Here is a 15,828-nt window from a genome sequence, read left to right as displayed (position 1 = left end):
TGCATTATCTAGCCCAGACTTTAGGCCAGGTGACTACAACCGGTCGATCTTGCACTACCGTAGCTTGGAGACATCTACAGAATAGTTTGCAGCCTTGACTTCATTTTTAACTAAGCAGGGGGCCTGAAGAACCAGGTTTTAGAACCCAGCGGTGCCAGGGGAAACGCCCGATGTCTTCGGGTTCACCTGTCTTAGAATACAGAGACACGGGATACTTCTCGGTGACGTCAAAGACCAAATTTATTGGCTGCAACCAGGAACAGAGGTCTACAAAGCGCAACACGGGTGGTTCGCTAGAGACTGCACAAATTCATAGAGCGAAGTATCGTCTTTTATGCTAAAAATTACATTCCCCAAAACCATCCCATCAGCGACCAATCTCCTTCGTCTATATGTACAGACTCGGAGATCTTATGTAGCTTGGAAATGGCTTGGAAAACTGTCGGAGCGTTGTCTGGAATGAAAACGCATCAGCTCGATTGAATCAATTTACACACCCCTCCTCTATCTGCAAGTATGACGTCTAACGCAACTCTGTTCTGGAGAGTCATAAGGCGATCCGACTGGAGCTCAGCAGTCAAGTTACTAAGGGCACCGGCAGTTTCGACTATGGTGGACTCAACCACTCACATCAACTGTCGAATGTTCCTGCTATTAGCGATAGGTCCTCAGAACGGCAGAAAACCCTTCAAGAAATCTCCCAATTCTTGTCCTGCAGTATCTTCCTTACTGAAGACACCTCTAGCAACTCTCGTCTTGTGGTAATCTGCCGCAGCTGTAAACGTGGGAGGCAACAGGAATGAGACAAAACATGTGCCCGACAAATCAGGGGGCAACCATGTATACGCTTTATCGTAGCAGATGAAATAGGTACCCTTAGCTGCTAGGAACGCTCGGGAAGTCTGGGACGCAAAAACATATACGTCTCAGTGCAAACACTCTTCCCTAACTGAGCTCCCGGATTCTTGCCATTACCTTGGAGACAATAATGACCCTGATGGGGCACTATCCAAATCGGAGGGGATCTTTTCGCTCATTGGTTAACACTCAGACTAACTCCATATCCAATAACGTTCCATCCAATGTATGCTTGTGTCTCATCTCTCGGGATAGTCTCATAGGAACTAATTCCTCTAATCATGTCGACTATACCCTTAACCAGAGCACTAGTCTTCGGACTATCTTTCACAGAACGTTGGGGATAGACTCCATGAGCATAAATGAACATTGTTCTGTATGCCCAAACAGAACCATTGTAGCTAAAAGGCAAAACCAGGTAAGGAATACCTTTATCGGTAGTATGAGGCATACGGCCACACACCCAACAATTAGTCGTGTTCATTACTAGCTTGTGTTTATGCAAAAGCTGAACAAAGGAATTGTTAGTAAATTCCAGTATTCTAACAGTTTCATGTTCGGGCAGAGGGTGAAAAGAATGTGAAGAAACAGTAGGAGGAGGCATAGGTTGTGTAGTGGGCATGAACGTCACTTGAAAAGGGAATGTCACATATCCAATTAAAAACATCATTAAACTAAACAGCATAAACAAACACAATATTAAAAAATGTTTTCTGCTCATTAATTTACAGATTTTGCTCTTGAAGCTCATTCTTTCAACAGGTCTCTCCATCTCGAAAAACTCCATCCTCTAATCGTGCTGCTCGCGGCGGTAGGGTGTTTCGTGCTAAGGAATGCGTCTGTCAGCCTAGGGAACGCCCTTAGACCAACCAGAACCGTCGACCTAACGTCTTCGGCTTGCATTCCAAAGACTTGACACCGCGACCCTACAGCTGAACCCGGATGGTGGTTCGAAAAACAAAAATCAAAATAGTTCCTCGGAGGAGAGCTTAACCTTAAAAGTCAGAAAAGAAAGAATTTATTTCTTTATTAGTCCAGCGACTCTTGGTCACAAAATATAACGCTCTTTGCCAGGCAATGTCTATTCTCGGAACAAGAGTTCAGGTTCAGAAGTGTCCAAACGAGTCAACGGAGGCACAGCTTCTTGAAGAAGATCGTCGCTTTCTCGTTCAGTGTTCGTTCCAATCAAACGGGCATCGCTAAAAGGCAGAAAACGAGGCACGGTTTCAGTCTCAGAGTCAGGAAGTCCTTTCTGGACCCAGCGGTCGTACGGCAGAGGCAAAGGGGCCCTCTTACAATGTACGCCATGGATCCAGTTCTTTTTACCGTGCACTCGTACTGCGGAACGTGTAGACAGAAGTACCAAGTAGGGGCCGATCCAGCGGGGCTGCTCGTTCTTGGTCCGCTGGAAATTTTTTATTAGGACCCATGATCCAGGTTCGATGGCGTGTCCTGGATCTTCAGAAGCTTGTGGCACTGTATCATGAACCTGTTGGTGCAAAACACGCAATTTAGCCGTCAATTCGTACAGGTAATCAAGCAATACAGGATGTTCTATCTCGCTAAATTTTGTCGGCCGCGGCACTCCCCAAATATTTGCCTGTCGACCAAACACAATTTCATAAGGACTAAGGGCCCAATGTAGGTGGCCATTTACCGGCCGGTAACAGCCGAATTCGGCCGTTACCGACCGGTAAATGGGTTTTCAGATGTAGGGGGCCTATATTTTACCGATTCTGTAAATTTACCGAATCGGTAAATTTACAGAATCTGTAAATTACTGAATCAGTATATTTACCGATTTGGTAAATCCACATGTAGGTGGCACTCCTAAGAGTGCCACAGGCCCTTAAGAATCGGTATTTTACCACCCAATCCTATTGGGTGGTAAAATACTGAATTCAGGTGTGCATGCACATCTGTGCATGCACACCTGTGCAATGTGACACACAGACATTCCCTTAGGGCATGTCTGTGTGCCACATGGCACACAAGTCCGGAATTGGGGTGCTAGAGGGTGTCAAAGTGACACCCCCTGCACCCTTGCTGAAATCGATATTTACCGAATCGATAAATACCGATTCGGTAATGCCCATTGATTCCTATGGGCTTCAATGCCCATAGGAATCAATGGGCATTACCGAATCGGTGTTTACAGATTCGGTAAATACCGAATCTTAACGATTCGGTATTTACCGATTCTGTATTACCTACATCCCCCCCCCTCTATTTTACCACTTCTTAAATACCGATTCGGTATCATTCGGTATTTAAGAAGTGGTAAAATTCAATTACCTACATCAGGCCCTTAGTCCCATTCGCGAATGTACAGTCATTCTTGTGGACAGAAGGGCTAATGGCAAGGCATCTGGCCATTGTATACCAGAGCTCGCCTGAATCTTGGCTAGTTTTAGCTTAAGGGTGCCATTTTAGCACTCAACTAGACCAGCTGATTGGGGATGATTTGCAGCGTGGAACTTCTGCCTTATTCCTAACCCATCACACACTCTCTTCATCACTTGACCCACAAATTCGCTCCTATTGTCACTCCAGATCATTCTCGGCAAACCATACCTAGGGAAAAATTCCTTAATAAGGGCTTTCGCTGTGGACAAGGCAGTGTTATCTTTCAAAGGGTAGGCTCCACCCATCTCGAAAAAGAGCAAACAACCACTAACACATATTTCAGGTTGTTTGACCTTTCCATGTGGATGAAATCTAGCTGCAAAGCCTCGAACGGATACGTTGGAGGAGCAAAATGACCAGCTGGAGTCGGAGTTCCCTTACCAGGATTGTACATCAAACACACCATACAATTCTTAACCAAAATCTCTGCACACTTAGGAATTCCAGCATTCTGCCATACTGGAGCTAACAACTTGCAAATCCTTTTCACACTGATATGAGCCATTCCATGAGCCATCGTAACCACTGGAAGTACATACGCATCGGGTAACAACCATCGCTGATGCTCTGACAACTCAATCCAACAACCATTTGAATCCAATTTACCCTTACTTTCTCTCCATTCATTCAACTCTTTCTCTGTAGCTTCAGCTTGAATAGACTTCACGCTCTCTATCGTATCTTCACATATACTTCTATCCGGAACCCATCTCGCCGGACCCGCAACATACATTCGACTCATCACAACTCTCGCAGTTTCTTTCGCAACTTCATCTGCAAACGCATTACCATGACCAACATCATCAGTAACTTTCTTATGCACACTGCATTTCACAATCACATCTTGCAACAGCAAAGTAAGAGATTCAAGAAGTTCATTCACCAACTGACCATGCTGAATCTTAGTTCCATGCGAAGTCAGGAACCCACGTTCTTTCCACAAACTTCCAAAACTATGAGCCACACCAAACGCATACTGGCTATCGGTATACACAGTCACTCGTTTTCCTTTTGACAACACACAAGCTCTTGTTAATGCAATCAACTCTGCTGCTTGCGCTGAATTATGTGGGATACGTGCAGCTTCAACAATCTTATGCAAAGTCGTAACAGCATATGCCGCAGTCGTATCACCATTCGGAAGCTTAAAGCACAAACCATCAACCCATAAGGTACCATCACACTCTGGAAGAGGAGTATCCCTAAGGTCTATCCTCCCTTTCGTTTCTTCCTCTGTCCTAAGGAAGCAATCATGCTGTTCAACAACATCTGTCTCAACTGAAATCGGCAACAACGGGGCTGGATTCAACGTGTTGCATCTCTTTATATGCACATGACTCGCTAAGAGTGTCAATTCATAACCCGACAACCGAGCACTAGTTAAGTGCTGTGTCTTGGTGTGATTCAACAAGGTATCCACTGCATGTGGAACCATCACAATCAATGTATTGTCCATCACTAAGCCAGCAGACTGTCGAATCGAAACAGCCGCTGCTGCTGTAGCTCTCAAATAACTCAGCAACGCTCTAGCTACCAGATCCAAAGTCAACGAGAAATAAGCACATGGACGTTGCTTATCGTCGAACTGCTGTGTCAAAACTGACAATGCACATTCCTCTCTCTCGTGGACATACAATGTAAACGGCTTACTGTAGTCGGGAGTACCCAACACAGGAGCCGAACACAACGCATCACGCAATTCGGAAAAGCTCTTCTGACATTCGTCAGTCCAAGGAATAGGATTTGGAGTATCCTTAACAGTAAGAGCTATCAAAGGCTTCGCAAGCAATGAAAAATTAGGGATCCACTGTCTACAGTATGATGTAATACCCAGAAAAGCACGCACTTCTCTCTGTGTCGTAGACACACTCATTTTCGCAATCGCTTGAATTCTTTCTGGGGTCAATTTCCTTCCCTCCTTCTATAAGAGGTGACCTAAGTAGGTAACTTCTTGTCGACAATATTGCAACTTCAAAAGAGAAACCTTATGATGGAAATCAGACAAATGACCTAACAACGACAAAGTAGCCTCTTTACAGATCTCTTCACTGTCAGCCGCAACCAACAAATTGTCAACATACTGAATAAGAGCAGCACCATCAGGTAAATCAATCGAATCAAGTTGTATTTTCAAAGCCTGACTATAGATCGATGGACTCTCACAATAACCTTGAGGAGCGCTCAAACCGGAAACTTCGTCCTCCTAAAGAGAAGCCAAAAATATCTCTACTTTCCACGGCAATCGGGATGCTGAAGAAGGCATTCTTCAAGTCAATCACCGAAAACCACGTGGCTGTAGCCGGAATCAAAGTCAGTAAAGCGGTGATATCTGGCACAACTGGAAATTGCGGAACTACGATCTTATTCACCTCGCGAAGATCGATCACAAACCTATATACAGGAGGCTGTGAAGAATCAGTTCTTTTCAGAACAGGCAAAACAGGACTATTGCACACATTACCTCTCGTTTCCTCAATCACACCTTCTCAATCAGATCATAGATGATCGCCAGGAGTGCTCTTTCACCATCACTGGAAATCCGATATTGGGGAATACGTGGCAATCTAGCATTCGATTTCAACGTCACAACATATGGTGGAATCTCCAAGAGACCCACATCATTAGGACTAGTAGCCCAAAGAGAATCAGGGAGAGAAGACAATTCAGCTGGAAGTTTTTCTTTAGATAAATACATCGGAGAGATCACTCTCTTACCTAATGTAAGCTGTACTCCTGAAGGAGAACAATGTAGTGTCTCATATAATCTTTTCAACAAGTCTAATCCCAACAAGTTCTCACCACAACCTGTTGTCAGAATGAGGGGTGCTTCGAAATTCACAAGGTCCAACAGAAATAGATAACGGACTACAAATTGGATTCGTAACCAGGGCGCCAGAAAAACCTACTGAAACATTTGTTAAGACAGACAAAGGTGCGCCAGGGAGTTTAGAGTACATGATAGAACTCTTTGCAGCACCAGTATCCAACAGAAAAGGCTCTGACACACCTGATGCAATCACTTCAACATAAGGTCCACTCTGATCTACTGGAACTGAAACAACTCCCTCTCTTTGTCTATGGCTGTCCTAGCCATCATTACCATCCATATCCTCACCTTCGACATAGTAATCGTCTGTATAGTACTGAGCTGTCCTACCAGATGCACCATTCTGCTGATCAAAGCTATTCATAGAATTCTGTGGAGGCAAAGGACGCGTATTCTGACCACGACCTCTACCTCTAGGAGCTTGCTGAACACCTCGACCTCTCACAGCAGAAGCACCATTTGTGCGCTGTAACAGAACCGGACAACTTCTCTTGAAATGACCCTCTTCCTTACAATACGCACACTGATTCGGGCCTACAGGAAAACGCTGTTGAGAAGACACGAACCTTTGCGAGTTTCTCTGATATTGCTGAGGTTGCTGATAATCACGCTGATTATTACGAGGCGGATACGCTTGCTGTAAAAGAACCTTAGTCTTTAATTCTTTAGTCTTCTTGTCCGCTTTCTCTTTCTCATCCTTATCCCTATTCTCGTAGTACTGGGCAGTAGCCAAAATCTGTGCTGACGAAGAAACAGCCCAAGCACTCTCAGAATCCTTCAACTTATTACACAACTCGGGAAGCAAATTCTGCACAAACTTGTCAACAAACAACCGTTGACCACCTTCCGTACTCATATCTTGACCACTATGGTTGACAAACGTCTCTTCGAACCTAGTGAAAAAGTCGGACACGCTTTCGTCTTTCTTCTGCTTACATGCAGACAACTTGTCCCAATTAACACTCACGGCGGGCATTAAAGTCTTCATGTAATCAACAATCCTACCAGGGAGGTCTGCAACTACTAAATCCTCTGGTTTAGCACCACCTAATTGTCTAGCATCTGCGGCTCTAATATTATTCCATGTGTCACCTAACTCTTGCGCATGATCCGTATGACAAATCATTCCCCATATAGGCTGTGGAACAACATTCCCAAACAACAAGTCTATGTCAGCCAGATTCATAATACACAAACCCGCTGTCTGTGATAATTCCTTATAGTACCCTGCAGGATTTTTACGTAGATCAGGCAAAGACTGCTTAAGGGCCAAAACTTCAACTCGCTTCCATGGAACATGTACCCAAGCACGCTGGAAATGTGGCTGAGCAGGTGGAACAGCATTTGCATCAACCGGTCTCCAAACCGGGGGAACCTCTCTCATCGGATATTGTTGCGCCTTTCTCCTAACTGTAGAATCAGGCTCAAACAACGACCTAGCAGGAGACTCACTCCTAAACGACAACAATGTCGCAACTGCTTTCTCAACATCAAAACCCACTATAGTTCCCTTCGCAAACTCAGACTGTATACGGAACAACTCAGGCGGAGCTCGTCCTGACTCACCATTTTCCCATTCTTCACGAAGGAAAGCACACATTGTCCCAAAAACATATATCTGTGTCGGTGCTTCCCATTGACGGAAAACATCCATGACACACTCAAGACTATAGTGCAAAGGGTAAGTAACCCATTTACGCGCTAAATGATCCAACACTGAACGTTCATCAGGACCAGGCTATTGACTACGCAATTGTTTACGCTCTGCAACAGGAGACATACCCAATGACCCAAGAAGAGGAGAAAAGAAACCAGCAACAGTATCAGTCATTCTCTGTTGAACAGAAGGAGAAGTTGACGAAAGAACAGGAGGAAAAACAGGATGAGCAGAAGCATGCATAGAAGCAGTAGTAGAAGGAGTAGACAATACAGGCGTAGGAGTAGCAGACGAAGGAAGTAGCAAAGTCGGCGGCCCTTGAGAAGGCTGTGCCAAAGGAATAGGAGCCAACTGAAGAGGAGCTGGCTGTTGTAGAACCACTGGTGGCAAAGCAACCGGAGGTTGCGCAACTAAAGGTGGCGGAGGTGCTGTAGCACTCTGCACATAAGGGGGTGGCGAACTCAACAAATGTGCCATCAAAGGATCTTTCTCAAGGTCTTTCTTTTCATCTTGCTGCTGAGGTGGCAAAGCTGGATAGCACTTATCTATCGCCATTTTACGTTGCCTAAGCAACTGTTCGCTCTCTTGTTCTTCTTCATTATTCCTACACTGTATAGCAGCTTGCGCTATTGACATACCTTTTTCTCTCTTATTTCGCTTTGCTAACTTAATTTCTTTCTGTTTGGCTTCCTTTCGCCATAAGCGGAAAGAGTCAAACATTGCCGGCCGGACTTTCTTCTTGAACAGTTTAACTTCGAGATTGTCTAAAATCTCTGTTTCAAAGCTACCATATCGGGGCCACTGTAGTCAAGTCAAGTCAAGTCATATAATTTGTATAGCGCACTACATACCCAGAGGGTTTCAAGGCGCTTAGGAAGGGGAGGAGGATTACTTGTCAAATATTCACGTTTTGAGTTGCTTTCTGAATGCTAGGTGGTTCTGGGTAAGGCGAAGGTAAGCGGGGAGTGAGTTCCATGTTTTAGCAGCCAGGTATGAAAAGGATCTGCCTCCCATGGTGGTCTTGTTGATGCGAGGTACAGTGGCGAGGGCTTGGCTGGAAGAACGTAGTTGGCGGGAGGGGGTGTAGAATGACGGTCGTGAGTTGAGGCATTCTGGACCGATGTCGTAGAGTGATTTGTGTGCGTGGGTAAGCAGTCGGAAAGTGATCCTCTTATTGACGGGTAGCCAGTGGAGGTCTTTAAGGGGACCAGAGATGTGTTCGTTGCGTGGGATGTCTAATATGAGTCTGGCTGAGGCGTTTTGGATTCGTTGGAGTTTCTTCTGGAGTTTTGCGGTAGTGCCTGCGTAGAGGGTGTTTCCGTAGTCCAGTCGGCTTGTGACCAGAGCGTGGGTGACTGTTTTCCTTGTGTCGGAGGGGATCCAGCGAAATGTTTTTCTGAGCATGCGAAGAATGTTGAAGCAGGAAGAGGATACGGCGCTGACTTGTCTGTTCATTGAGAGTGAAGAATCCAGGATGACGCCTAGGTTCCGTGCGTGGTCTGTCGGGATGGGTGCTTTTCCGAGGGCTTCCGGCCACCAGGAGTCGTCCCATGCAGAGGGGGATGTACCTAAGATGAGGACTTCTGTTTTGTCTGAGTTCAGTTTCAGACGGCTTTGTTTCATCCATTCGGCAACTTCTTTCATTCCTTCGTGTAGGTTAGTTTTGGCGATGCTGGGGTCATTGGTGAGAGAAAGGATCAGTTGAGTGTCATCCGCGTAAGAGATGATGTTGAGGTTGTGTTGGCGTGCGATGGCCGCGAGGGGGCTCATGTATACGTTGAAGAGGGTGGGGCTGAGTGAGGATCCTTGTGGTACGCCGCAGATGACTTCAGAGGCCTCGGACTTGAATGGTGGAAGGCGGACTCTCTGGGTTCTTCCGGTGAGGAACGAGGTGATCCATTCAAGTGCTTTTCCTTGGGTTCCGATGGTATTGAGGCGTTGTAAAAGGGTTTTGTGGCAGACTGTGTCGAATGCTGCAGAGAGGTCAAGGAGGATGAGGGCGACTGTGTCTCCATTGTCCAGTAGAGTTCGAATGTCGTCTGTTGCTGCGATGAGGGCGGTCTCAGTGCTGTGTTTTGCTCGGAAGCCAGATTGTGAGGGGTCGAGGGATTTGTTGGCTTCGAGGAAGGCGGCGAGCTGGTTGTTGACAGCTTTCTCGATGACTTTGGCCGGGAATGGAAGGAGCGAGATGGGGCGGTAATTTTTGAGTTTGGTGGGGTCCGCTGTGGGTTTTTTCAGAAGGGCGGTGAGTTCAGCGTGTTTCCAGTCTTCCGGGAAGGTGGCGGAGTTGAATGAGCAGTTGATGACGTCTCGGAGGTGCGGTGCTATGACGGAGTCTGCTTTGTTGAAGATGTGGTGAGGACATGGGTCTGTGGGGGATCCTGAGTGGATGGAATTCATCAGGCGGATGGTGTCCTCAGTGGAGATAGGGTTCCAGTCGTTAAGGGTGTTCACAGGGGGAAGATGATCAGCAAATGGTAGGGTGGGTTGGTTCCCGGGTTGGTTGTCAAAGCTGTTGTGGATGTCTGCAATCTTGTTGTGGAAAAATGAGGCTAGGGAGTCGCAGAGGGTTTGAGAGGGGGTGATGGCGTTGGAGTTGGCCGAGGGATTGGAAAATTCCTTGACGATGTTGAAAAGTTCCTTGCTGTTGTGAGCGTTGTTGTCAAGTCGATCCTTGAATGCTGTTTTCTTGGCTTTTCGGATTAGTTGGTGGTGAATGCGGGTGGCGTTTTTGAAGGCGTCCTTGGTGCTGGTGGTTGGGTCTTTTTTCCAGGCCTTTTCAAGGGAGCGGCAGAGTTTCTTGGACTTCTTGAGATCATCGTTGAACCATGAGGCCTTCTTGCTGCCAGGTTTGTTTTGTCGTTTTTTCAGTGGTGCTAAGGTGTCAGCGGTGTTGGATAACCATAGGGTGAGGTTGGTGGCGGCTTCGTTAGCGTTAGAAGAGAGGGCTGGGGTGTTTTGAAGGAGCGATGCGGAGATTTGGTTCGTGGTGATTTTGTTCCAGTTTCTTTGCAGGGTAGGTTGGAGGTGGATGCTGGGTTTTGGTTTGTTGTAGGTGAAGTGAACGCAGCTGTGGTCAGTCCAGAGGAGATCAGTGGTGTGGCTGAAGGAGACATGGTTGCTGGATGTGAAGATGGGGTCGAGTGTGTGACCTGCGATGTGGGTGGGGGAAGTGACTAGTTGTTTAAGTCCGAGGTTGGCGAGGTTGTCCACGAGGATGGCGGTGTTGCGGTCGTTGATCTTTTCGAGGTGAAAGTTGAGGTCTCCCAGAAGGATGTAGTCTTTGGAGGGGAGCGCGTGTGGGATGATGAAGTCCGTGATGTCTTCACTGAATTTTGCGCGGGGTCCTGGTGGTCTGTAGAGGAGGGTGCCTCTGAGTGTGGTCTTGGGGTCGATGTGGATCTGGAAGTGAAGGTGTTCGGAGTTGGCGAGGTTGGCGTCAGAGCTGGTTGAGATGCGGATTGATTTCTTATGGACGATGGCGATTCCTCCTCCTGTGTGGCTGGTACGGTCTTTGCGAGTGATCTTATAGTCTTCAGGGATGGAAATGGTGATGTCTGGTGCGGAGGAAGCATTCATCCATGTTTCCGTAAGGAAGGCGATGTCCGGCGAAATGGTGTCTAGTAGGTTCCATAGGTCAATGGCGTGCCTGTGGACTGATCGGGTGTTGAGAAGGATGCATTGTAGGTTGTTGGGGCCGGGAATCTGTGGTGTGGTCGTAGCGGAGATGTTGAGGGTGCCGCTGAATTTGCAGGAGAAGCAGGAGAAAGGTCCATGCGTTTGTCCAGGGGCGGCTTGGACGCAGTTGGGAGCGCGGCCGGGGTTAAGGGCTAGGAGGGTGGCGGCATCGTAGGAAATGCGGGGGGGCTGGGAGGGACGGGGGCCAGGGGGTCTGGCGCTGGGCGCGGTCCAGGCGCGGACGGGCGTAGACGGGCTTACCTTTGGCGCACCTTCGGCGCGGATTGGGCGCGGTCGCTGCGCGTGGACGCTGCGCGCGGGAACATCTGTCATATATGGATAGTGAAGGGGGAGGGGCGAGGGCGTCTCAGCTGGGAGGCGGGGCGGGTCACGAAGGAGGACAACAACAGCTAAAATGGCAGCGGAGGGGTCAGCGGAGCGGAGCGCTTGGGGCGAAATGCGCTGGTACAATGAAAATGCTTTAAACAATGACAAATGCGCGTTACAAATGAAATTTTAACAAAGCGGCAAGCAGGCGCGTTACAAATGAAATTTTAACAAAGCGGCAAGCAGGGCACACTGCAGGCAGTCAATTAGGGTTAAAGCAGACAACGATACCACAATTCGCCAGGGAGGCAAGGGAGCGACCACTCTGCTGGGGAGCGAAGCGAGTCACAGCGCGTTGAGGACGCGGAGCGCTGTATCAAGGTAGTGGGAGGGCGTCTCAGCTGGGAGGCGGGGCGGGTCACGAAGGAGGACAACAACAGCTAAAATGGCAGCGGAGGGGTCAGCGGAGCGGAGCGCTTGGGGCGAAATGCGCTGGTACAATGAAAATGCTTTAAACAATGACAAATGCGCGTTACAAATGAAATTTTAACAAAGCGGCAAGCAGGCGCGTTACAAATGAAATTTTAAGAAAGCGGCAAGCAGGGCACACTGCAGGCAGTCAATTAGGGTTAAAGCAGACAACGATACCACAATTCGCCAGGGAGGCAAGGGAGCGACCAGTATACCTAATCCATACTTCATTATACGCGATAGGGCCCACACCATGTTTTACATAGAGCTCATAGGTCAGAGTTCCAATCGGAGGAACCGGACAGGAGTCCTCCAATCGGGAATCCCTATTACAACCACAACAAAATATCTTTACAAGTCTGCTAAGACCAGGCATCTTCGCTCACTAGTCTAGCTTCAAACTTCAAGGGAATATCAAAAACGATAGTCTCGCGAATACACGAGTCCCTCAGCTTTGGGGCCTGCAGGTACCAAATCAAAGAATCCCAAGGGGATACCCAAAACAAAACTAAGGACTGGGAGACGCTCCACTCATACTTAACTGAAATGTTGATGCGTCGCCAGAAGACCCGTCTATTGTCTTGCTTTACAAATCGTTTAATGGCTCCAAGACAGGGCGACAGTCAGGGCAGCAGTCCTTCGTAGCCGTCGGAAAGCGGGGAACCTCGCAGCAAAGACTTTCAGACCACGACAACATACAGGGGTCAATGAAGTGGCAGGCCTTCCTCCAGAATTTTCACACGAAGCTCCTCACGATCTTCAGGCTTGGACCGGTACCGCTGAAGTCGGCCCATGTTGGGCGCCAACTGAAGAACCGGGTTTTAGAATCCAGCGGCGCCAGGGGAAACGCCCGATGTCTTCGGGTTCACCTGTCTTAGAATACAGAGACACGGGATACTTCTCGGTGACGTCAAAGACCAAATTTATTGGCTGCAACCAGGAACAGAGGTCTACGAAGCACAACACGGGTGGTTCGCTAGAGACTGCACAAATTCATAGAGAGAAGCATCGTCTTTTGTGCTAAAAATCACATTCCTGGCTAGCATCAGTTACATACAAACTGACCAATCAGATGATGACATTTCATACATATCCCATGACGACAAACCCACTTTCCGTTGTCCAGCCCACCAGAAATGACAAGGCAAAATCCAACATTCCTGCTCGGACAGGCCGGACGAACACATAATAAAAGGACCTCAATCCATATCAGAATAAAGCCATAAAGGAAGGAACAGAAACAGATGAGAAACAAGATAGAAGGGTGTGTGCATGTACCATAAACTCAGCAATGTCCTGCTCTTTGATCTCTATCTGACCAGCTGCCTAACAAGGAACTGGCTCAACGAGGTCAGCCTCGGGCAAGGGAGTCAGCTCCTTCAGGTCACACAAAAGTCAGCTAAAAGTGTACGTGTCCCAAGGACTTGTTCGGCCGTAGTCATCGGCCTATGTGAGGGCAACCACAAAATGGCTGCCGTACACAAAACGGAACCCGAAGGTTTGAACAAAATCCATGAATACACAGTGTTTCCATTGATCGATTATGACGAAAACACTCGTGCATGCCGCACTCGTCATTTGCAGTCCGCTGATACCAAAATCGTCTACATACGATGACTTTTATTGAACGGGTTCAGAATCACGGAACCTCAGGTCACATTTTCCTTTTAAAGTTAAGGGAAGGCGTAATTCATTTCATTTTCTTATCATCAGGCTGCAGATAGAAGGGCCTGATAAATAGCAGTGCAGTTAGCTTTATGACCAAGGGTGGGGCACAGAGGTGAAGAACTGAAGCACTGAGGTATTTAACTTTTAAGTAAACATCCTTGTCAACTCAGTATTGGAGCATGAGAATAACATGATGTTTCTGAATGCTTTTAAATGGAACAAAATTCAAATAAAGTAAATGAAATGATTAAGGTAACTCATCATTTTAGTTTTCTCTCATTTCAAAGTGTCGCATTTTCAATCAGCAGGCCTCTTGCTCCCAGTAGCAGTAGACACTGTGTGCCAAGTTTAGAACCCAAATATACAGTAATTTTTTTTTAATGGGAGAAATGTGAAGAAAAGTATTTCTATTAAACATTAACGGCAGATTACGATGCAATGCGGGCATGAAGGGCTCCGACGGTTGGAGACCTTCCTGCCCGCATCCCAATCACCAATTTGGATTCCCTTTCTGCCGAGCCATTTTGATGGGGTCGGTCGGAAGAGAATCCAAATCCGTCTTCCGAATGGCTTACGACGGGCTCAGAGAGCCTGTCTGCCATTTGGAAGGCCCACAGTATTTCCCCAGCTGGCTTTTTCCGGGTGAGGGATTATGATGGCTGTTTCCCACTGCCTTTTTGTGCCGGCCTTTCTGATACAAAAAGGCATTGGGAAACAAGGCAAAACACTCATGCTTCAAGGCATGCCATGGAACACACATTAGGCAGGAAGTGCTGAGATTAGTGTATGCACATAGGCAATAGTGGCTTCTTTGCACTTATCACTATCGCTCCCAAACAACTCATCCTCAGTGCAAGACACTTTCTGCATGTGCAGTGTGTGTCACATTGTGTGTCTGTGCACACATAACAGCCAAGCTTCTACTCTCAGATTCACCGTCCATTATGAGAGCAGCAGACCAAATTGCCAAGCTCCTCCTCCTCCTCCCTCTGTGCTGGGCTGGTGGATAGGAGTGATGAAACAGATGTATGATGATGACAAACTGTACCCAGTGGCATACCACTTTGGAAAATTAAAATCTCTAGAATGCATTAGCACAAGCTTTGACAAAACACCACTAGCTCTGAAAGGGAGTTAATGAAATTAGAGATTCCATCTTAAGGATACAACAATTCAATTTGACATTATCACAGACCGTCATGATTTGGTTTATTTGCAAACTAGGAAATGTATAAATCAAGGAGAGGTGAGATATTTGATAGTTTTATCTAAATTAAAATTTGGAATAACGATCTGAAGAGGAAGTGAAAAGGCCCAATATTTTGCTTATTATTTCCTTGGACTGAATAATGGCTATTGTAGGACTTAAAGACAGCTCTGAATGAGTGAAGGATTAATTGTGACAAAGTCTGAAAAATTTCAAGTGGGAGAGAATTTGATATAGAAGTAATATTTGCATGATCAATCAAATGTATGTCTAGAGTATTGGGATGTGGACATGATGTATTAGTTGTAGGCTTCCTGGGAAGTAAATAGACTGTAGATCTCAAGTCATATTAAGAGTAGATGGTAAGAAAAGTTTTTTTAAAAACTGCAAATTAATATGATCCTACATTTATGAGTTTGGTGCATGGTGACCTTCCACAGCAGGAATGGCCTCTAGCTCAGCCATCATCTAACTGGCAAGTTTTAGCATGAATGCCACCTAAAATGGATCAGCAGCACAATCTAGAATCACCATATCTTTAGAAAAGAGCAACTGCAATGTAAATAACATACTGAGCAACAGCTTCCAGGACAATATGGAGACTAGATATGTGAAGCGGCCATTGTGCGCCTTTTATGAATACACTGTCTATATCCAAATTTGATGTCTGAAATACTTCGGTTGGAGGATTCTTCCCCAAATTGACTTCTCCATGGTACATGCAGCTAT

Source organism: Lissotriton vulgaris, chromosome 11 (genome assembly GCF_964263255.1).
Source record: "Lissotriton vulgaris chromosome 11, aLisVul1.2, whole genome shotgun sequence".
Taxonomy (NCBI): domain Eukaryota; kingdom Metazoa; phylum Chordata; class Amphibia; order Caudata; family Salamandridae; genus Lissotriton; species Lissotriton vulgaris.
Note: the sequence above shows the minus strand (reverse complement) of the source record.